Source organism: Bufo gargarizans, chromosome 5, assembly GCF_014858855.1.
Source record: "Bufo gargarizans isolate SCDJY-AF-19 chromosome 5, ASM1485885v1, whole genome shotgun sequence".
Lineage (NCBI taxonomy): Eukaryota > Metazoa > Chordata > Amphibia > Anura > Bufonidae > Bufo > Bufo gargarizans.
The window spans coordinates 439,928,579-439,952,809 of record NC_058084.1 but is presented as its reverse complement, the minus strand read 5'-3'; the positions used below and the strand labels follow the sequence as shown (position 1 = coordinate 439,952,809).

Sequence of the window (24,231 nt, the reverse complement as noted above, 5' to 3'; positions counted from 1 at the left end):
GCTGCAGAGGCGGGAAGGATTGGTGCTGGAGTGCAGGGGGTTTGGAAGTATAATTCTTTTTATTTTAACACTTTCACTTGATTAGTTCTTATTTATTTAATTAATTAATAAAATAATTTATTTATTATTTTATCTTAAACTCGGCATCCTAAATGCTTTAAAGAGGCCCAATTTGCATATTTAGGTATATATATGTCAGTACAGGTCTTCTAAAGTCTATTAAAATCATCTAAGTAGCCCCCCTGTCCACCTTATAAATACCGAAATATAAAGTTTTATAACCTGCTTGTCCGGTCACCAATCTGCCCAAGGGGCGGCGTTTCATGTCAAAATGTGCCCAGCCAGCCGCTCCCAACTGCCGTTCTGAAGCCCCGCCCAGCTCATCAATATTCACTTCGCTGGGCGGCGGCTACAACTCTCCCGCTCACGATCCTGCGCATGGCCTATTCAATCCTCTGGGCACGTCCTCCGTCCAATCTTCAGCGCATGCGCCCGGCCGGGGTCACATCGCGCCTGCGTACAGAGCGCTGCAGCCTCTGCTTTATGCGCATGCGCCGGGCACTTGAGACGGGAGAGTTGTAGCCGCCGCCCAGCTAAGTGTATATTGATGAGCTGGGCGGGGCTTCAGAACGGCAGTTGGGAGCGGCTGGCTGGGCGCATTTTGACATGAAACACCGCCCCTTGGGCAGATTGGTGACCGGACAAGCAGGTTATAAAACTTTATATTTCGGTATTTATAAGGTGGACAGGGGGGCTACTTAGATGATTTTAATAGACTTTAGAAGACCTGTACTGACATATATATACCTAAATATGCTAATTGGGCCTGTCAGTGTCCCTTTAAGCAATCATTTTCACTAGAAAGGTCCCCTAAATATACAGTAAGCTGAGAACTCAATCGATCACCTGTAATCTGTGGGCGAACCTGGAAACAAGTGTTCAATTCTCCTACAGCACCACCACAGGGTAAATGAAGAATTACACAGCTCCCATAAAAGCAAGAGAATGTGCCGTGTCCTACAGAGCTAAGGGCCTCCATACATATTAGAGTTGTCCCATGAAATATATTCTACAGTTTTCAAACAAGCACCTGGATCTGAATACTTTTGTAATTGCATGTAATTAAAAATGTTGCATTGCCAGTAAACTATTCAATAAAATACATCTGTATAGCGCCACCTGATGTTAGTTTTTTTACTTATTTCTTTGACCTGCTCACTGAGAAGGCCGCACATGCTCAGTTTCATCTCTCAACTGACTCCTGAGCTGTGATAGGGAGAGCATGGACACGCCCCCTGAGCTGTGATAGGGAGAGCATGGACACGCCCCCTGATCTACAGCAGAATAGACACTCCCCTTGAGCTGACAGCTTAATATAAATCTAGCAGAACAATTAATGGGGAGATCTCTGGATCCATGTGAGGTACAGGGCTGGTTCTAGCTTTGTTAGAAAGACATTTTCATGTACTATATGTCTGATTTTCATTTTTTACATTAGTCATTGGATAACTCCTTTAATGTATTGTTGGCTGAACCCATCAAAAATGGTGAGCTCAGCTGACAGACTAATGCCTTAGGGACAACTGAATATTTTCAACCGCTCATTTTGTTCTTCAGGAGATAAGCCATTGCCAGAAGTGTTTGGCAATAGCTTTCTCCCCACTGAATACACATACATGTTTGGCCGAACTGAACATGTATGTGTTTAGAGAAGGCAGGAGAGAGAGACAGCTATGGGCTGAACGACTGTTTGGCCCACAGCTATTGAATATGTATGGGGTCTTAAGGAGGCTCTTTGTGGCCACTCCTAATAGATAAGACATAGAGCCTTAACAACACATTCAATAATAGGTTTTCTAAAACCAGACATCCCTTTTTGAGTGCATTCACATAACCATAAGTATTTTACACTTTGCAAAATGCAGATAGTCAAAAAATATGAATGATGCCCATGTGATGTCCTTTTTTTTTTGGCGGATCCATTATGACAATGCCTATTCTTGTCCACAAAACGGACAAGAATAGGACATGTTCTATCTTTTTTGCGGGACTACGGAATGGACATACTCCGTGTGCTAGCATTTTTAGCGGACCCATTGAAATGAATGGGATCTGAATCCAAATGCGGATTGGAAGCGGACAATAAAATATGGTCTTAACCTTATTATTGAGTTAATGAATGGCCACGTATGACATCTTTCTCAATGACTTTCTTTTAGCTATTTTGTACTATTTCAAATCCAAAGGCTAATAAGAGAGTGACCCTAAAGTAAAATTATCTCTAAACTGTTGATAAACTGGATTAAGGGGCTTATCTTTGGAAATTTCCATGAGACTTCATAAACTCCAAATGAGACAAATAGCCCTTCATTTTGTCAACTGATTAATGTGTGTGATTACCCTAATGCACAATGAGCTTTCACATTAAATTACTACATAATTAAAGATCAGCTTCAGTCAAGTATGAAAATTCTCCTACCTGCTTGAGACTTGTCCAAAATGTAAAATATTATATTAGTTAGCACTAGTGTTGCCTTGTGAGTCTGTGCAGCAGCTGAATGGGCTTGACAACCACTCTTTGGAGAACAGAAATGTGTCAAGAAATAATGTGGGACCAACACAGATGCCTTCAGCTGCCAAGTGCACAGGGAACAGGTCCGCCGGTGTCATAGGTACAAAACTGCTGACAGATGCCCTTTAATATTGACTGGTCTAATGTACTAACTAACTGCAAACAATACATACACTATCCTATTATAATGTTTTCTGCAAGTTACATTAAGATCCCTTAATGAAGAACTGATCATGATGACATCCCTCTGTCCGGAAACCCCTGTCATCTGCTATTATTGCCAAACGTCCGCCTAGTCTCCATAACAATGGTTGTCTCAAAGAAATGGACCACCCATGTAATGCTGGTAAAAGGACAACTATAAAACAATAGTTCCTACAGATGGCTATCTTTGCAGCTGCTCCCTACTTTGACTAACACAAGGAGGGGTCCTAAGCATGAAACCCTTTCCGTGACATCCATATGCAAACGTCTTTGAAAAAGTTCCATCACCAGATGACAAGTATATGAATGTGAGATTGAAATAGCCCATAGTGGAGATTTAAGCGGGATGACTCTTAGCGTCCATTCCTGTCTCCTTTGTACTGGGTAGAAATGTACGTGACTCCATTAAGGAAAGTGTGTACTCCATTATTCTTTTGTATGGACAGACATTGACACAGGAAGGTCTTGACTTGTTCTTTATTTTTTATCTGACATTGGGCAATGGTGAACAATTTGGCCTCCGTAATTGCACTGTAGTTGGATGGTCCACTCTACTGAAAATTATAACCAAGATCATTCATACCGTAATATCTTACTCTTAGGGCCAAGCACTGATATGTTTGGTCCTAGTCACATAATATCCATGCATGTCTTTGGAAACAGTGAAAAAAGGGATGCAAATGAGCTCTTAACAAGCTCTGCCTCTGATGCCACCAGATGTATGGTAGCTTTCCTATAAATCAATGTTCAACCCTTTAAATAGTCCATGAGACATAACCTCCCCTGTAAAAAGCTGTTTGGAGGGTGATTACCCCTCATCAGTGCAGAGCAGAGAGTACTGGCTTAACTGGGTAAGAGGCCTAAGTCAATATTTGGGGAATACAATATCTCTTTGGGGAGAGCACCTTAATCAGCTCCAGAGGAGCATGTATGCCTTATATGTCTCCTCATGGTAATTAAGGTACTCTTCCCAAGGAGTGATAGTACCCCCCAAATCCTGACTTAGGCCTCTCACCCAGTTAAGTCAGTACTCTCTTCTCTGCACTGATGAGGAGCAATCACCCCGAAGCAGCTGTATGCAGATGAGGTGCTGGCTTATTTAATATGCAAATCATGTATCAGGATTGCTACCTTATACCTGGTAGCATTAGAGGCCGAACTTGCTAACAGTCCATTTCCATTTGCATCCCATTCGTCTCCTCACACCAATTATGGTGCTACCCCTCAGAATTTAGAAACAGTTGCATGTAGGAGAAGACAATTGCTCTCTTGGTAGAACAAGCCTGCCTTGAACCCTCTGGTGTATGAAAAAGGAAACTAATGACTGGTTGTAGACTATAGCTAAGTGCTATTCAACCACTGGCAAACTATGACAAATATACATAAAAGTCATCCCAAATAAGTTACAATTCTCAGTCCTATGCCTGTTGAGAAGTCACCCAACTATGAACAATTTATCTTCAATTTATGTAAAATTCTTCACTTGGGTCATCTCTTAGGAGGCTCTTCAAGGCTGGTGACAATCAGAAGGATGTGTGATTGAAGAACTGGTGTATGGTTTACTAGAGCTCTTTACAGAAAGAATTCAGCGGACATCAAGACATAATTTATAAAAGGTCAGTATCTTAACCCCAGACCATAATTATTAATCAGCGTCTGAAGATGAACAAAAGAAGACATCTAGGCAACTTTGTCGCACTTAAAATTTCAGGAAGACATTTTCATACTGATACATATTAAGAGGAGATTGTTGTTCAGTAAAATACCGTAGACAATCTGAATGTGCAGTATGTGGAACCAGATACATTTAAAGGAGTTGTCTGGTTTCGAAAACCTCACTTTCAAATATTTTATGGGGTATTCCATGAAAAGTCTTATGCAGTGAATAGGGTATTGTAAATGAAGAATTATTGGAATATAAATTTAATAAAAACATTGTTCGTTTTTTTTATGTACATTACATTATTCTCTCCGGTAGCGCCCCCTGCTGTTTATAATTCTGTTCTACCTTCTCCTGCATTCTGTGGTGGACTAACATGCTCAGGACTTGCAGGTACCCCTATTGTCAGTGCTGGCCTAGTGATCTCATAGAGAAGCGGCCCAAACACCTTTCATTCATTGATTTCTACTTCTAAGTTAATCCCTCTCTAGACAGAGGAGAAGGACATTGTAGGGGCCTTACATACCATATGGATCTCTGGGGCTATGTGTGAGGGGCTATTTTTCTATACAGCGGAGCAGGGGTTAAAAAGAGCTTATTGCAACACATTTCCTGGAGGATACAGATACTAAATTGCCTCATGTGAACTAATACCCATGCAATGAAAGGGAAGAAAGTCCTCCAAATAAGTGAAAAAAAAAGTTTTAAGTGCATGGGACACCCTCTTTAATGAATGGGGGAGGGGGTAATATGTGGTTAAGGACCCATGTCTATTATAGTTGTGAGCACCAAAATAAGTCATACAAATTACACAAATGGTGCTCAAGGCCTGCATATAACAACATAGGGTTTATTGAAATGTGAGACTGAATGTTTAGTAAATGTGGGGTATACATATCCTGTTTTTGCACTTTAAGCACAATCCCTTGGACCCTAATACACACTTAGTGCTTTGATCAATTGTTTTAATGATTTCTTTTTAAAAAATTATTTCTGAATTATGCTTATTTTTATCTTTTATGAACCATGACTTATTTTAATATTGATTTGGGGTATCTCATATGCATTTACTATACATTTAATCTACTGTGATAATAAACATTCTATTATTTTATGCAGGTCTTGAGCACTATCTGTGTATTTTCTATGCTTTATTGTTGAAATCCTAAGGGTAAAGAATAGAGATGAGAGAGGTTTTCAAAAATTCGATTCGGACGACTCGCCGAATTTTCCAAATAGATTTGATTCGATCCAAATTTATTTGTGATGAAGCACATTAGAAATAAGCTTTTTCCTGGCTGCAGAGAGTCTGTATAGGGGTGTATAACACTGTGTCTTGCAGTAACACGATTAGGGAGTCTGCTGTGGTAGAGAATGAATACTGTGAGTCAGTATGACAACATGCAGATGACAGGCGTCGCTCTTAGAATCACTGCACACTTCACTTATTAGGGCAGGTACGGGGCCAAAACTGACCAAATAACTCAAGTATGAACTCTATGAACTCGATGTTAGCGCCAGGTATAAAGAACCGTGCAGAGGCCCAAGATCCTACTATAGAGTGCCGTGGCCCAAGATCCTACTATAGAGTGCAGTGGCCCAAGATCCTACTATAGAGTGCAGTGGCCCATCCTACTATAGAGTGCAGTGGCCCAAGATCCTACTATAGAGTGCAGTGGCCCAAGATCCTACTATAGAGTGCAGTGGCCCAAGATCCTACTATAGAGTGCAGTGGCCCAAGATCCTACTATAGAGTGCAGTGGCCCAAGATCCTACTATAGAGTGCAGTGGCCCAAGATCCTACTATAGAGTGCAGTGGCCCAAGATCCTACTATAGAGTGCAGTGGCCCAAGATCCTACTATAGAGTGCAGTGGCATAAGATCCTACTATAGAGTGCAGTGGCCCAAGATCCTACTATAGAGTGCAGTGGCATAAGATCCTACTATAGAGTGCAGTGGCCCAAGATCCTACTATAGAGTGCAGTGGCCCAAGATCCTACTCCTTTTACACTGTTGTCAGCTGATACACGCTGATACAAGATTAAAGGATTGAGTTATGTGAAAAAGAACGTGAACACAGTAAAATCTGCAGTATTAGGCCGCAATTTCACCCCAATTAGACTATCAAGAATTAACAGATTTACTTATGTATAAAAGACCGTGAACCCCCCCCCCCCCCAAAAAAAAAAAAAGTAGTATCAGACCGCAGTTTCACCCCAATAACAGAATCAAGGATTACTGGAATTACTGATGTATCAAAGAATGCCAACAACCTAAAATTTGTAGTATTAGATCACTTTTAGTAACTCCAATTAGTGCAGCAAGGTATAATAGAATCGCTCCTATTACCCAGGCTGTCCACTCTCCTATTGGACCCTGCTTTCTCCCTACAGTGTGCATAATGCCCTCCCATCCTTTCCCTACACTATGAATGATCTTTCCCTGAACTGCTCAATCGTTTTTTGTTTTTTAGAATAAAGTCTTTCCTAAACACTGTCCCTAGCGCCTGAAACGTCTCTCCCTGCACTAAGTTAACTGTAAAATGGCAGAGACCGGGCATGAGGAGGCTTTTTTAGGGTGTGACATCACAGGGGCTGGCTAGCTTCTGATGGGCTACATGCATGGCATTATGGGTGCTCCCTTGTTCCCGGGCTTCTTACTGTCACTTTGTAACATGTGCAGCAACCATTTTAGGAAAAATATGATTCGTTACCAAGAAGCGCAAGGAAATTCGACTTGATGACGATTCAAATTTTTCCTGAAATTGGAGCGGAGACGGTGCTCGTATGAGCACTGCTTCCTCTTCAAGATTACACTGTGCGTCACCTTGCTTGCAGCGGTGGCACAGTGTAATTTCAAGTGCTCGTCCCATTCATGTGAATAGAACATGCACTTGTAACTACACTCTGCCGCCGAGACTTTCCAGACAAAGTGCAGTGTAATCTTGAAGAGAGCAGTACTCGCATGAGCGCCACCTCCTCTTCAAACAGCTGATAGGCAGGGGTGTTGGGAGTCGGACCCCCACCGATCAGATACTGATGACCTATCCTGAGTATAGGTCATCAATATAGACTGGCTGCACAACCCCTTTAAGGAACTTTTTGCTGTGGACACTGAGGAGCTGGTCACAAAAGATTTTTTGCATTCCTTTACTCCCCTCGCCCCATCCTTCTTCTTCCCTGTTCACCATGTACCCTTCGTTATACGACTTAATATGGAAATGTGAAATAAAAATAGACTATTTGCCGTTATTATTCAAGCTGTCATCTCATTTACCGGCTCGTGCCGTCACTTTCATTAACATCTTTACCGGGAGGTTATAACGTTCTAGTCAGAACATTGTTCTCTTAACATTTTCTAGAGCTGCTATTTTGCTCCCGTGAATGAAGGCTGCCTGCCTTGAATATCAAATCTTCTATTATTAAATGCAAATTTCCATACAGTTTTGTGCAGTTTGTGCACACAAATTATCTTGTTACGTTAAAACAGCAGTAGGAGAGGATGTGAAGATATTGGGTGGGGAATAATTGTATGCTCCATAAACTCCCTTCCGTTATCTTCTCTTATCAGAAATACTTTTTCGCATTAAGCAATTTATCATCTACCTGTTTAAATGTGTTCTTATAGCGAATGATTAGAGTTCAGCTCATCAGAAATGATGATTACACCACGTGTTTAGCAAGAGAGAGGAGACAAAACAGAATGTATCCCGAATACTGCACCAGGATATCAGCATCGACGTTGGTTTCATTTAGGAAAATGTCAGTGTATAATTATTATTAAAAGACGTTTTGATTAGAGATGAGCGAATCGAATCCCACAAAGTGGAATTCGATGAGAATTTCAGGATAAATTCGATTCGCCTAGAAGCCGAATTTCCTTGTGCTTCGTGTCAGCGAATCGATTTAACCTGAAATAGTATAAAAAAAAATAATCAAACTTACCTCCTCCATTTGCTCGCGATGGGCCACCAGCCTCCATCTTGCTTGAAGATCTCGGCCGAAATCCCGTGCGGCGCGAGATTACATAATCACGCCGACTGCCGTGATGACATCATACATCACCACGCCAGCCGGCGTGATGACGTAATCTCGTGCCGCACAGGATTTCGGCCGAGATCTTCAAGCAAGATGGCGGCGGCGGGACTGTCACGAGCAAATGGAGGCAGTAAGTTTTATTTTATTTATTTTTATAAATTTTACACTCAGATGCTGCGATCATGTAGCAAATTTTTCCATTAATCAATAAATTCGCTCATCTCTAGTTTTGATGTATATGGATGATTGAACTGGATGCTGTCGTCTTGGAATTTTCTGTGGATACTCTAAGATGGGAAAACCTCTTCAACTTCTCACAAATATATCACTTCTACATGGGAGTATGCAGCCTCTGAATGGAAGAATTATCATTTTTATCCACGTGAAGATGAACATTGGATGAAGATTTTCATAACAAGCAGAGCATTAGCCAAAGGGTCCATTCATCACCCTCACCCTTTGTCTAAATACCCTGGCCCAAGCTAAGTGGCTTGTTGACACCTTCTCAGACAACTAGCACTCAGGTTGCCCCGGTTAATAGATCATTATATGCATTCAGCACCACGGACAGCGCATGGACGTACAGAATTATTCTGGAGTCATAGCTAGACGGAGGTCAATCAATGACATTGGATAGTTTTAATGATTTGGAGTTTCAATCCAACAAAGAACACAGAAGAAAAATTATATGACTTTTATCAACGGAACTCATAAATGATTTTAGACTAAAAAGCAAAAACCTATCGTCATAATGTATTACATGACTTATTTGGGATTTTTTCCACACTAATACAGAAATCCTCATCATCTCAAGCTTCAGAACTCTACAAAGTTTCAGCGTCTTTTATGAGGGATGTTTAAACTTACTGTACATTGTTTTATATAATATGGGTCAGATGAGTGTGAGGAAGATATTGACTTTAAATGGGTTATGTGGGTTCAGAACTGGACCCGGACATATCCACTTCTTCACCCAGGCAGCCCCTCTGAGTGCTCCGATGCTCTCCCTTGCCCTGCGCTGTATGGTCCAGGGCAATGGCTGTATGTTTATGCTCATTACACTGCTAGGCGAAGGCTTCTGCCTAGCATTGTTCCCGGTGACATCATCGGCACTAATGGGCAGGCTTTAGCTAAAGCCCGCCCATTAGTACCAGTGACGTCACCAAGCTCACTGCTAGGTGGAAGCCTCCGTCTAGCATTCCCATGGTGACTCCCAATATGTCACCGGATCTGCTTAAAAAGCCCTTGCCCTGCGTGGTTCAGCAGAGGGCAACTCAACTCAGAGGGGCTGCCTGGGTGAAGAAGGCTTTATGTCCAGGCTCTGAACCCGGACAACCCCTTTAAGTAAATTTCAGGGGTATAAGAAATAAAAATAGTGTAAAATAATAGAATGCTGTACGTAAATGGTGTAATGGTGTGAAATAATAGGAAGACAACAGTGAATCTTAAAAGGATTGTGCAAGACAGGTTCCCTTGATGTCAACATCCAATTGACATCGCTATAGCCAATCACAGGCCGCATCGGTGATTGGCTCCCCTTACATCATGACAGATCTGCACATTGATTGGCCGCAACAATGTCAAACTGGATGTTGACATCGAGGGAGCACAGTGGAGCATCACGGGCCTGGAGGAGAAGGAGTGGGGAGCCGGGACCAGGAAACAGGTAAGTGCACCTTCCTTTACAGGTTCTGCCAAATTGCGAGTTTGCCCCCAAAAAACTAAACATTCTTGCACAACCTATTTAATGAATAAATTGATTATTCTGTACGTGTCAATGGTGTCTAGTGCCCAGTGTAATATACGATTAGGGGAGCAAATGTCGGATGTGATTGACAGCTGCTCTCAGGTGCTGTTATTCCACAGCATAGGGATGGAAGGGTCCTGCAGAACGCAGACAGCTATCAGCACCATAAGACTTAAATGTCACAGACATGTACATTTGCATCTATGTATGAACTGAATGTGTGTGTCTGTTTATTTTGCCTTTATGTATGTCTGTCTATATTGTATTTATTTCTGTATTCATATGTATGATGTGAATGTGTGTTCATGCCTGTGCATTCGTACAATATGTAGAGTACAGTATGAATAAATATGTACTGTATACATCTATGTGTACCTGCAGTGTATATGTATGTGCTGATATATGTATTTGTTCATGTAGCTATATTTATGTATGTGTAACTGTGTGTATGTAGATGCTATTTTACAATGTTAGGTTTTTCCATCAGTAATGTGTAAAACTGAATAAAAAATAAAGTAAGCCCCATCCTCTATGACCATAGTGTTAAGGAACAATGCAAATTTATAACACAATGGGGGAATCTTCTCATACTGGCATGTTTCTCCGAGGTGAGTCCAACTGTTGGGGTACCTACAGTAGATATGGGATTGTTCACCCTCGTACAGGTTCAGTGTTTCTGAGCAACAGATCCTTGTTTATACAGGATGATTTATTGCCCTGAAACAATTATTTTGGGTGTCACATCAACAATGCTGTCACCCGATGAAAGAATGTTTGCTTTTCCATTGGCGGCATCCTTTACATAGGGCAATTATCAGGAAGGAGCATTTGTTCTTGATAATAAGCCTTAAGGGCCTTAAAGTGTAACTGTCATATTTTTTATTTGCTAGTGTATTAGAGCTGGCATGTATACCTGAGTTAGTCTGTCAATGATTGTCAGATCTGTAATTACCTTATAATAACAGCTTTCATTAATGTCCTCTGTCCCTTTCCACTAGGTCCCTTAAAAGACTGTTGCTATGACTTGTCTGTCTTCCCTTTAGTATAAACAGAAGACAGAGGGGCGGTCCTCTACACTGCATGCCTGCAGTGGTTCAGAGTGAGGAGGCGTGTCTCTCAGTAATCCAATCTGATTGGCTGGCAAGAGGCTTCTGGCTACAACAAGTGTGCATGGGAAGTGAGGGAAAGCAGTTTTAGCCTCAGATAACTGGCAGAGGAGCCATCTTGAGAAGATCCTCATAATGCAGGATTCAAAACAGCCATAACTAAGGGGAAAACTCAAGGAAAACAGTGGTAAGTGAAGAAACTAAAGATTGCTTTATGCATAATGCTGCTGCAGGAGTAGCATATGCTAAAATAGATATTTTTTTTATGTAAACATGACAGTTGCAGTTTAAAGGAAACCTGTCATGTTATAGAGCAGGAGGAGCTGGGCAGATTGATATATAGTCTTGTGGGAAAATATTTCACGAACATTGTATTTTATACATTTATATTCCTGCTCATTCTGGACTTTGAAGTCAAGGAGGCGGTCCTATAAGTGATTGACAGCTCTTTGTGTATACTGAATGAGCGTGGATATAAATGAATTAAATGCAAGTTAGGGCTCATTCACACAACTGTATGTATTTTGCGGCCCTCACGGCCGTGTTACAGCCGTTTTTTTTGCGGATCAATTGTAAAAATGCCTTTTATTCTCCGCAAAGAATAGGACATATTTTATCTTTTTTGTGGGACTGCAGAATGGACATACGGTGCTGTCCAGATTTTTTGTTGACCCATTGAGTCCACATCCGATCCGCAAAAAATGCTGACCGGATGTGGACGAAAAATAAGGTCATGTGAATGGGCCCTCATACTGAACTTTTTCCCATAACTATGTATCAGTCTGCTCAGCTCCTCCTGCTCTATAACATGCTGCAGATTAATTTACATTTTCATGATGACTGCTTCAGTGGCATCTTGCACTCTGGTGCTTGAATCAGCTGCAAAAGTAGATCTACATTAACCCTGTAAGGACCCATGACGTAACTGTATGTCATAGGTCCGATCCCTAAACATGGCGCCTTGGGCGTGCAGCAGGCGCCTTAGCCGAAGGGTTTCTGCTATTTTAAATAGAAGAGACCCGTGGCACATGTATGCTATCAGCCATAAGGCTTACCTTTCAGATGCCGTGGTCAAATATGACTAACTGCATCTGCGCAGACTGGAAGTCGCGAACTTCCGGTCCGGTAACAGCGTTCCCCAGCAGAGATCGGGGGACCTGTTACCTCGATCTAATTGACTGAAGCCTCAAGCAGGCTTCAGAGTCAATTAGATGTATATATCAATACAGTCCACTAGGTGGCAGCCTTGTATTGATATACTGCAAATGAAGTCTTCAATGATGGCTATTTCGCCATCACTGAATACTATGGGCAATCAAATGACAGCCAGTTATTGTCACCCAAGGTAGCTTAAAAAAATAAAAAAAATAAAAATAAAAAGTTTTTACAAATAAAAAAAAATGAAAAAATAAAATTTCAAATGACCCTGTTTTCCTTAAAATAAAAATAAAGATATTTAACCAATAAAAAAAATAAACATCATGGGCGAAAATGCCCATTCTATTAAAATATAACAATATTAATGGCATATGGCAAATGGCATAGCGGGGGGGGAAATAAAAACAGCCAATTTGTCATTTTTTGTCACTTCAACTACCCAATAATTTTTTTATAAAAAGTAATCAAAAAAAGTCACACACACTTAAAATTGGTATCAAAGAACAGATCGTCCCGCAAAAAATGACACAGCCCCCTACACAGCTCACACAGCCCCCTACACAAAGATACAAAAAAGTTATAGGGGTCAGAATATGGTTATGAAAAAAAAGAAAAAATGTCCTCAAAGGTTTTAATATTTTTTTTTCAGTATTAAAACGCAAGAAGAATAATACAAGTGTGGTATAGTTGGAACCGTGCTGACCTGGAGAATGAAGGTAACAGGTCAATTTTACCGCATATGTATAGTGTAAAAAAATAAAATAAAAACCTTTATCAGAATTGCGTTTTTTCCCAATTGTACCCCATTTGGAATGTGTTTCCTGCTCCCTACTACATGGTATTCAAACGTAAATGGTACCATTAGAAAGTACAACTTGTCCTGCAAGAAAATAAGCTCTCATAAGGCTATGTGAATGGAAAAATAAAAAAGTTAGGACTATGGGAAGGCGTGGAGTGAAAAATGAAAAATGGAAAATCCCAGGGTCCTTAAGGAGTTAAGCAGTGGTAAAGCCTGCATTTCACTTTACACCATTCATCCAGTGAAGCGCACTTTTCGATACAATTCAGCCTGACACCTTTAAGAAGAATTTCCACATGGATTACTGAAGCAGTTCTAACATAAACTCTAATTTATGCAAATAATATGCATAACATTATAGCAAAGCCATTCTTTATATTAGTTCTCTACTGACACAATCTGAACAAACCTTTTATTAAAGGGTAACTGTCATTTTTTTTTAAAGTAATTGGCTTGGTCTCACTAAGTACACCTTAGTTCCCTAGTCAATATTTTTCAATAGGTATAGAATTACCTAGTAATTGCAGCATGTTCTTTGCTCCCCCAGGCATTTCAGTGGTGCGGGTAAAACAGCGTCTCCTATCTTGTATATACAGAAGAAGGAGGACAGTGGGCAGTCCTGAACGCTGCGTGCGCGCTCCTGTTCAACCGCTGAAGTGACTTGCTTCTAGAGCGATGTACAGTCATGTGAAAAAATTAGGACACCCTTTGAAAGCATGTGGTTTTTTGTAACATTTTTAATAAAAGGTTATTTCATCTCCGTTTCAACAATACAGAGAGATTAAAGTAATCCGACTAAACAAAGAAAACTGAAGAAAAGTCTTTTCAAGATCTTCTGTAAATGTCATTCTACAAAAATGCCTATTCTAACTGAGGAAAAAGATAGGACACCCTTGCCCCTAATAGCGAGTGTTACCTCCTTTGGCTGAAATAACTGCAGTGAGACGGTTCTTGTAGCCATCTACCAGTCTTCGACATCGGTCTGAGGAAATTTTACCCCACTCCTCAATGCAGAACTTTTTCAGCTGTGAGATGTTTGAGGGGTTTCTTGCACGTACAGCCCTTTTCAAGTCACCCCACAGCATCTCAATGGGATTCAAATCTGGACTTTGACTTGGCCATTCCAGGACTCTCCATTTCTTCTTTTTCAGCCAATCTTTGGTTGATTTACTAGTATGTTTTGGGTCATTGTCATGTTGCATGGTCCAGTTCCGCTTCAGCTTTAATTTTCTAACTGATGGTCTCACATGTTCTTCAAGCACCTTCTGATACACAGTAGAATTCATCGTGGATTCTATGATGGTGAGCTGACCAGGTCCTGCTGCAGCAAAGCAGCCCCAAACCATGACACTTCCACCTCCATGCTTCACAGTTGGTATGAGGTTCTTTTCTTGGAATGCTGTGTTTGGTTTACGCCAAACATGTCCTCTGCTGTTGTGTCCAAATAATTCAATTTTGGACTCATCTGTCCAAAGAACATTATTCCAGAAGTCCTGGTCTTTGTCAACTTTATCTCGGGCAAATGTCAGTCTGGCCTCGATGTTTCTCTTGGAAAGCAAAGGTTTCCTCCTTGCACACCTCCCATGCAAGTTAAACTTGTACAGTCTCTTTCTGATTGTAGAGGCATGTACTTCTACATCAACAGTAGCCAGAGCCTGCTGTAGTTCTCGAGATGACACTTTAGGGTTTTTGGAGACCTCTTTTAGCATCTTGCGGTCTGCTCTTGGGGTGAACTTGCTGGGGCGACCAGTCCTGGGCATGTTGGCAGTTGTTTTGAAAGCCCTCCACTTGTAGACTATCTTCCGGACAGTGGAATGGCTGATTTCAAAATCTTTTGAGATCTTTTTAAATCCCTTCCCAGACTCATAGGCTGCTACAATCTTTTTTCTGAAGTCCTCTGACAGCTCTTTTGCTCTCACCATGGTGCTCACTCTCACTTCAACAGTCAGGAGCACACCAAACTAAATGTCTGAGGTTTAAATAGGGCAAGCCTCATTCAACATGCAGAGTAACGATCTACTAATTATGTGCACCTGGTGTGATATACCTGTGTGAGATCTGAGCCAATTTAAGAGGGAATACATGTGAGGGTGTCCTATCTTTTTCCTCAGTTAGAATAGGCATTTTTGTAGAATGACATTTACAGAAGATCTTGAAAAGACTTTTCTTCAGTTTTCTTTGTTTAGTTGGATTACTTTAATCTCTCTGTATTGTTGAAACGGAGATGAAATAACCTTTTATTAAAAATGTTACAAAAAACCACATGCTTTCAAAGGGTGTCCTAATTTTTTCACATGACTGTAATAGGGACTAATAAAGTGCCAAGCGCTCTCAGGAGGAAGAGGGCGTGTTTAACTGTGGGAAAAGCCGATTGGTTGGGGTGAGGCTGTGCATTCCCGAGATCATCCTAAGTAATTCTGGGTAGTTAGGGACGGCGGTCTTAGCCTCAGGGTAAGGACATCGGCGGCCATCTTTAGAAGGTTATCAGAAAGAAGTCTTGAGAGGAGCCGCTGCTATGGACGGAATGATATTAAACAAGTGGTATGTGAACACAATAATTAGTGATTATGGATTATTACCACAGCAGCAACAACATATATGAATTTTGAGTGGTGTTGATCACGAATATTCTAATTGCGAATATTCGCAAATATCTCGAATACAGTGCTTTATATTTGTAATCGCAAATATTCTAGATTTTTTTTCATCAGTACCCATGATCCCTCACTGCTTCTTGCTTGTTGGCCAATGAGAAGGCTGCAATACCTTTGACTTTCGGACTAGTGTTGATTGCAAATTTTCTGATTGCCAATTTTCACAATCAAGAATATAATGACTGGAGATCACGAATTCGCGAATTTATGGCGAATATTCAACCCAAAATTTGCAAAATATCGCAAATTCGAATATTGCCCCTGCCGCTCATCACTAATTTTGAGTGAAAATATAACAGTTACCCTTTAAATCATATTTCCCTTCTGTAATTATTGTAATTTTCTAATCCAGAGCCTTTACTTTATTTCTGTAAAACTTTCCATAAATCACAGCACAACATCTGTGAAAAAGGCTGAAATGTAATATGCGGTTTGTTAGATGGAAAAGTCCCAATCTAACCACTTGTATACAGTAGGTACTTATATACAGTCATGTGAAAAAGTAAGTACACCTCATGTAAAGTTCTAATACCCTTCACTGCCCCTTTTGGATGCAAAATCCAGCAGGCATTTCTTTTGTGCAAGTCTTTGACACTTCCAAAATATATTTTCGCAATTCTCCTTGGAAATTTTTTCCAGCAATGCAACGTTTTTTTTTTGCATGCACAGTTAATTCACAGCTCCCTCTTCCTCCACAGTGTTTTGATAGGCTACAGATCAAGGCTTTTTTTTTGCCATTTCTTGGAGTTATGTTTAGGGATTATTCCATGTTACAGTTTTCTTTAATTCTAACCAGACGTGTCTTCTAATCCTGTGGTCTAGCTTTGCCTTGTCTGTCTTGGGCACATTGTGCAGTGACCGGGCCACAGGGGCAACACGTGAGATGTGGTGGGCCAATAGGGGTAGTAGTAGTTTTACTCACGGTTGACCAATGAGAAGGCTCCCAATGAGAGCTCCCTGGGCCGGCATGCAGTGAAGGGAAGGACAGCACCAGTTCCTTCAGGGCGCTCTGTTTGTACAGAGAATCCCGCCAGATGGTGTTTGAGGTGCCCTGAGTGGAATGGGTTTTTGTCAAGGTGCCTTGGTGGCAGGATCCCTGGTGTTCATACCGCCAGCACCATTAGGTGCAAAAGGAGGTGGTAGAAAGGATGAGGAGTCAATGGTTGTAAACAATGGAACCTTTACTTATTACTTTACCGTATTTTTCACCCCCTAAGACGAGAAAATGGCAGTGCGTCTTATGAGGCAAATGCTGCCATTTTTACTATGCTAACAATGCTGATACATCGCCGGCTGCGATGCTGCACAGCGCAGCGATGTATCAGCGGTGAGGAAGGAGTGGCTGGAGGCCGGCAACTGCTGTTGTAATCGCGGCGGGGTCTTACACCGGGCCCCGCCGCTCACAGCAGTCTTCATATCTAAACTTTAATCATCCTTAACCTCTTGGTAACGTTAAAGTAGCGCTATCCCGAGTACTAGTACTTACTATCAAACTCCTGTAGCATGCAGGGTGGGCGGCATCATAACAACACTCACGTCACACGTCTGCTCCTCCCACTTTATTAATAAGGCAGGCCGAGCAGGCGCGTGACATGAGTGAGTGACGTTACGCTGCCGGCCGTCCTGCATGCTACGGGAGTTTGATAGTAAGTACTAGTACACAGGGTATCGATACTTTAACGTTACCAAGAGGTTAAGGATGATTACAGTTTAGATAAGAAGACTGCTGTGAGTGGGCCCTGTGTATTGGGGGACACTGTTATGGGGGGATCTGTGGATGACACATATATAACAGTTTTACCCACAGATCCCCCCCATAACAGTGTCATCCACAGATGCCCACATAATAATGCCATCCACAGATTCCCCCCCCATAACAGTGTCATCCACAGATCCCCTCCATAACGGTGTCATCCACAGATCCCCCATAATAATGTCATCCACAGATCCCCCTCCCCATAACGGTGCCATCCACAGATCCCCTCCATAACGGTGTCATCCACAGATCCCCCATAATAGTTTCATCCACAGACCACCATTAGTTCAAAACCCACCAAAAGCACACCTTTTGGTTCAAAATATTTTTTTCTTATTTTCCTCCTTTAAAAACCTAGGTGCGTCTTATGGGCAGGTGTGTCTTAACCCCTTAAGGAAACAGCCTTTTTACACCTTAGGACCAGGCCATTTTTTGCAAATCTGACCAGAGTCACTTTAAGTGCTGATAACTTTAAAACGCTTTGACTTATCCAGGCCGTTCTGAGATTGTTTTTTCGTCACATATTGTACTTCATGACACTGGTAAAATAAAGTTAAAAAAAATATTTTTTTTGCACCAAAAAATACCAAATTTAACAAAAATTTGGAAAAATTTGCAAATTTCAAAGTTTCAGTTTCTCTACTTCTGTAATACATAGTAATACCCCTAAAAATTGTGATGCCTTTACATTCCCCATATGTCTACTTCATGTTTGAATTATTTTGGGAATGATATTTTATTTTTTGGGGATGTTACAAGGCTTAGAAGTTTAGAAGCAAATCTTGAAATTTTTCAGAAATTTACAAAAACCAAATTTTTAGGGACCACTACAGCTCTGAAGTCACTTTGCGAGGCTTACATAAAAGAAACCACCCAAAAATGACCCCATTCTATAAACTACACCCCTCAAGGTATTCAAAACTGATTTTACAAACTTCGTTAACCCTTTAGGTGTTGCACAAGAGTTATTGGCAAATGGGGATGAAATTTGAGAATTTCATTTTTTTGGCTAATTTTCCATTTTAACCCATTTTTTCCACTAACAAAGAAAGGGTTAACAGCCAAACAAGACGGTATCTTTATTGCCCTGACTCTGCCGTTTACAGAAACACCCCATATGTGGCCGTAAACTACTGTACGGCCACACAGCGGGGCGTAGAGTGAAAGGTGCGCCATATGGTTTTTGGAAGGCAGGTTTTGCTGGACAGTTTTTTTGACACCATGTCCCATTTGAAGCCCCCTGATGCACCCCTAGAGTAGAAACTCCATAAAAGTGACCCTATCTAAGAAACTACACCCCTCAAGGTATTCAAAACTGATTTTACTAACTTCATTAACCCTTTAGGTGTTGCACAAGAGTTATTGGCAAATGGGGATGAAATTTGAGAATTTCATTTTTTTGCCTAATTTTCCATTTTAACCCATTTTTTCCACTAACAAAGCAAGGGTTAACAGCCAAACAAGACTGTATCTTTATTGCCCTGACTCTGCCGTTTACAGAAACACCCTATATGTGGCCGTAAACTACTGTACACAGCGGGGCGTAGAGTGAAAGGTGCGCCATATGGTTTTTGGAAGGCAGGTTTTGCTGGACAGTTTTTTTGACACCATGTCCCATTTGAAGCCCCCCTGATGCAACCCTAGAGTAGAAACTCCATAAAAGTGACCCCATCTAAGAAACTACACCCCTCAAGGTATTCAAAACTGATTTTACAAAGTTTGTTAACCCTTTAGGTGTTGCACAAGATTTAATGGAAAATAGAGATACAATTTCAAAATTTCACTTTTTTGGCAGATTTTTCATTTTAATATTTTTTTTCCAGTTACAAAGCAAGGGTTAACAGCCAAACAAAGCTCATTATTTATGGCCCTGATTCTGTAGTTTACAGAAACACCCCATATGTGGTCGTAAACTGCTGTACGGGCACACGACAGGGCGCAGAAGGAAAGGAATGCCATACGGTTTTTGGAAGGCAGATTTTGCTGGACTGATGCACCCCTAGAGTAGAAACTCCAAAAATGTGACCCCATTTTAGAAACTACGGGATAAGGTGGCAGTTTTCTTGGTACTAGTTTAGGGTACATATGATTTTTGGTTGCTCTATATTACACTTTTTGTGCGGCAAGGTAACAAGAAATAGCTTTTTTGGCACGTTTTTTTTTTTGTTATTTACAACATTCATCTGACAGGTTAGATCATGTGGTAATTTTATAGAGCAGGTTGTCACGGACGCGGCGATACCTAATATGTATACAATTTTTTTATTTATGTAAGTTTTACACAATTAATTAATTTTTAAAACAAAAAAAAGTTTGTGTCTCCATAGTCTAAGAGCCATAGTTTTTTCAGTTTTTGGGCGATTATCTCAAGTAGGGTCTCATTTTTTGCGGGATGAGATTACGGTTTTATTGGCACTATTTTGGGGTGCATATGACTTTTTGATCGCTTGCTGTTACACTTTTTGTGAAGTAAGATGACAAAAAATTGCTTTTTTTACACCGTTTCTTTTTTTTTTTTTACGGTAGTCACCTGAGGGGTTAGGTCATGTGATATTTTTATAGAGCCGGTCGATACGGACGCGGCGATACCTAATATGTATACTTTTTTTTATTTATGTAAGTTTTACACAATGATTTCATTTTTGAAACAAAAAAAATCATGTTTTAGTGTTTCCATAGTCTAAGAGCCATAGTTTTTTCAGTTTTGGGGCAATTATCTTGGGTAGGGTATGATTTTTGCGGGATGAGATGACGGTTTGATTGTTACAATTTTGGAGTACATACAACTTTTTTGATCACTTTTATTAACTTTTTTGGGAAGTAAGGTGGGCAAAATTTCAATTTCATCATAGTTTTTAATTTTTTATTTTTATGGCGTTCACCGTTTGGGTAAAGTAACATGACCGTTTTATAGATCAGGTCGTTACGGACGCGGCGATACCAAACATGTGTAGGGAATTTCATTTTTTTTATTTTTAATCAGTGATAAATGTGTTTTTTGATTTTTACTTTATTTTCACTTTCTTTTTGACCCAGACCCACTTGGTTCTTGAAGATCCAGTGGGTCTGATGTCTGTATAATACAGTACAGTACAATATATATTGCACTGTACTATATTTTACTTACACTGAACAGATCTATGCTTTCAGCACAGATCTGTTCAGCACCATGGACAGCAGGACGCCTGAGAGGCGTCCTGTTGCCATGGGAACCTTCCCCGTCTGCTCAGTTATGGTCAGAACTGCGCAGACGGGGAAGGGTAAGGACGGGGCTTGGGGGGCTGCCTGGGAGCTCTCTCCCTCTCCATTCGGGGGGGCTGCAAAGGCACAGCAGCCCCCCGATGGGAGAGGGAGGGAGCTCCCTGCGCTGTTAACCTTTTCCATACAGCGGTCCGTACGGACCGCGGTATGGAAAGGGTTAAACGGCTGACATCGCAGCACAGATGTCAGCCGTTTATACCAGGGTGCCAGCAATGTGCTGGCACCCTGGTATACCCACTAGACGCCAACGATTACGCAATGGGAGGCGGGCGGGGGATCGCAATCCCGCCTGCCGCACCGCCCGCCTCCCGCACCGCCCGCACCGCCCGCAACCCTCCCCCTGCACCTCCCACCGGGCAAAAATCACTAAGGGGTGCAGGGGGGGGGATACAGATGCATTTCAGGAATACTAAAGTTTCTGATCCCCGCGGTCAGGGACCGCGGGGATCAGAAACTGCAGAAATCGCAGCAAACCGCAGGTCTGAATTGACCTGCGGTTTGCCGCGATCGCCGACATGGGGGGGTCACGGGACCCCCCCGCGCATTTAGCCTAGGTGCCTGCTCAATGATTTGAGCAGGCACCGGGTTCCGATCACTGCCAGCCGCACGGCAGTGATCGAAAATGCACAGGGCGTACATGTACGCACTGTGTCCTTAAGTACCAGGGCACAAGGGCGTACCTGTACGCCCTATGTCCTTAAGAGGTTAAAGGGCGAAAAATACGGTAATCACTTGCCTCAGAGTCATCAGTACAGTTCATTTATATGGTAAATATGATAATCCCAATATTAGCTCCTAGTAACAGGCTTGACAATGGATTTCTTAAGATTGTCCTTCAGTAGGCAGGAAAGGTTCTTTCTTATATCTGTCTACACTAGGTCCTCACTACAGCACTCAGGTATTGGATATAATAACTTCTTACTTGTAATTAGCAATTCCCAGGGCGGTCTCCCTAACGGCAGGCAAAAACCTCTGCTCCATTCTTTGTACAGGATGCTTTCATATACTCTGGTCCACAATGTCCATAGAGGTATGTGATAATAGACAACTTTGCGCCTAGTCGTCCAGCTGTGTCCAGGTGCTTTTAGGCTTCTCCCGGTCACTGGTGCTGTGGAGTCCATAAGCTAAAACTGCTCCTATCTCCACTAGACTTGCTCTATATCCATACATTGACTCACTGGTCTGTGCTAGGTAGCTGTAAGAAATTTGTCCACACTCCCTCAGCTTGATCAGGGCCAAGGGGCTAAAGTGGCAGCTACATACTTAACTTTTTCTGTTCACCTTCTCACACATATCTAACTTCCTTCCTTCAGTTCTCCTGTCCTACTGATCTACTCATCTCTATAGGCACACCCTCAGATATATGTGTGTGGTGCCAGCACCACCTAGGGGTGAATAGATGTAATGACACACTAACAGCCTGTTATGAAGAAGTACAGCTATATACAGAAATCCATTTAATATACATATGCCTAAAGTTATACAGGAGCCCACTACCATCACTGAGTGGGACACTGCAATTGTTTCAGGTGTCCTGATGTTTTCCTAGGTGTCCATGAGAAGACTGTATTCCTGCCCTGATGTTCTTTTTGTACAGCAGAGTTTTCCTCCTGGTGCATACCATATGCATATAATTTGTGTAGATGTTTTTTAATGGTAGACTTATGCACCTTAACACTATAAGTGACAAGAGCTACTTGTAGCTGAGGAAGTTCTTGGGTTATTAGAGACTTATTTAAGCATCTTGTGGTCTACCCTTAGGCTGAACTTACTGGCACAACCTGGCCTTGGCAGTTTGGAAATTATATAACATTTTCTCTGGTTGTGAATGATCTTCCAGACAATAGAACGACTGATGGCCAATTTTTTTTGGCAATCTTTTTAAACCCCTGTCCAAACTCATAGGCGTCACTAATCTTGGAGGCCTCGAAGTGTTTCCTGATCTAATCTTAGCAATCGTATACATTTCAATAGTGACAACAAGCAAACCAAACCAAACGTCTGTAGATTCAATAAAATAACTTTCTCCAAGATCTACTCAAGCTATGTTATAATCATCTGCAGATGATTCCAATGTTATTTCTACCTTCAGTTAAAGTCTACCATCAGTTAAAGTTCTCCTGCTTTCTAAGCGGCCGGAGCACGATCACATGCAACTGACTGAAAAGCTCCAGCAGCAGATGTAGCTCTATTCTTCAACACCTAGATCCAAAAGGAGCAGCATATTGAAGTTCACTACTGACTGGAAATGCCTGGGAGAAAGACTGTGAGGAAATCTGCTGCTAGAGCTTTACTGTGAGCTACAGGAGTGTACAGCATTTGTGTCTGTGCTGCTGGAGCCTTACTGTCAGCTACAGGAGTGTACAGCATTGGTGTCTGTGCTGCTGGAGCTTTACTGTCAGCTACAGGAGTGTACAGCATTGGTGTCTGTGCTGCTGGAGTCTCACTGTCAGCTACAGGAGTGTACAGCATTGGTGTCTGTGCTGCTGGAGTCTCACTGTCAGCTACAGGAGTGTACAGCAATAGTGTCTCTGCTGCTGGAACTCTACTGTCAGCTACAGGAGTGTACAGCATTTGTGTCTGTGCTGCTGGAGCCTTACTGTCAGCTACAGGAGTGTACAGCATTGGTGTCTGTGCTGCTGGAGCTTTACTGTCAGCTACAGGAGTGTACAGCATTGGTGTCTGTGCTGCTGGAGTCTCACTGTCAGCTACAGGAGTGTACAGCATTGGTGTCTGTGCTGCTGGAGTCTCACTGTCAGCTACAGGAGTGTACAGCAATAGTGTCTCTGCTGCTGGAACTCTACTGTCAGCTACAGGAGTGTACAGCAATAGTGTCTCTGCTGCTGGAACTCTACTGTCAGCTACAGGAGTGTACAGCATTGGTGTCTGTGCTGCTGGAGCCTTACCGTCAGTTATAGGGGTGTACAGCATTGGTGTCTGTGCTGCTGGAGCTTTACTGTCAGTTATAGGAGTGTAGAGCATTGGTGTCTGTGCTGCTGGAGCCTTACCGTCAGTTATAGGGATGTACAGCATTGGTGTCTGTGCTGCTGGAGCCTTACCGTCAGTTATAGGGATGTACAGCATTGGTGTCTGTGCTGCTGGAGCTTTACTGTCAGTTATAGGAGTGTACAGCATTGGTGTCTGTGCTGCTGGAGCCTTACCGTCAGTTATAGGAGTGTACAGCATTGGTGTCTGTGCTGCTGGAGCCTTACCGTCAGTTATAGGGATGTACAGCTTTGGTGTCTGTGCTGCTGGAGCTTTACTGTCAGTTATAGGA

General features: G+C 41.8%; 1 protein-coding gene across 2 annotated transcripts in view; it reads right to left on the bottom strand.

Annotated features, from left to right (window-relative positions):
• The window catches only part of PLXDC2 (plexin domain containing 2), a 319,079-nt gene that overhangs the window by 107,735 nt on the left and 187,113 nt on the right, over positions 1-24,231 (bottom strand). The window lies entirely within an intron of this gene.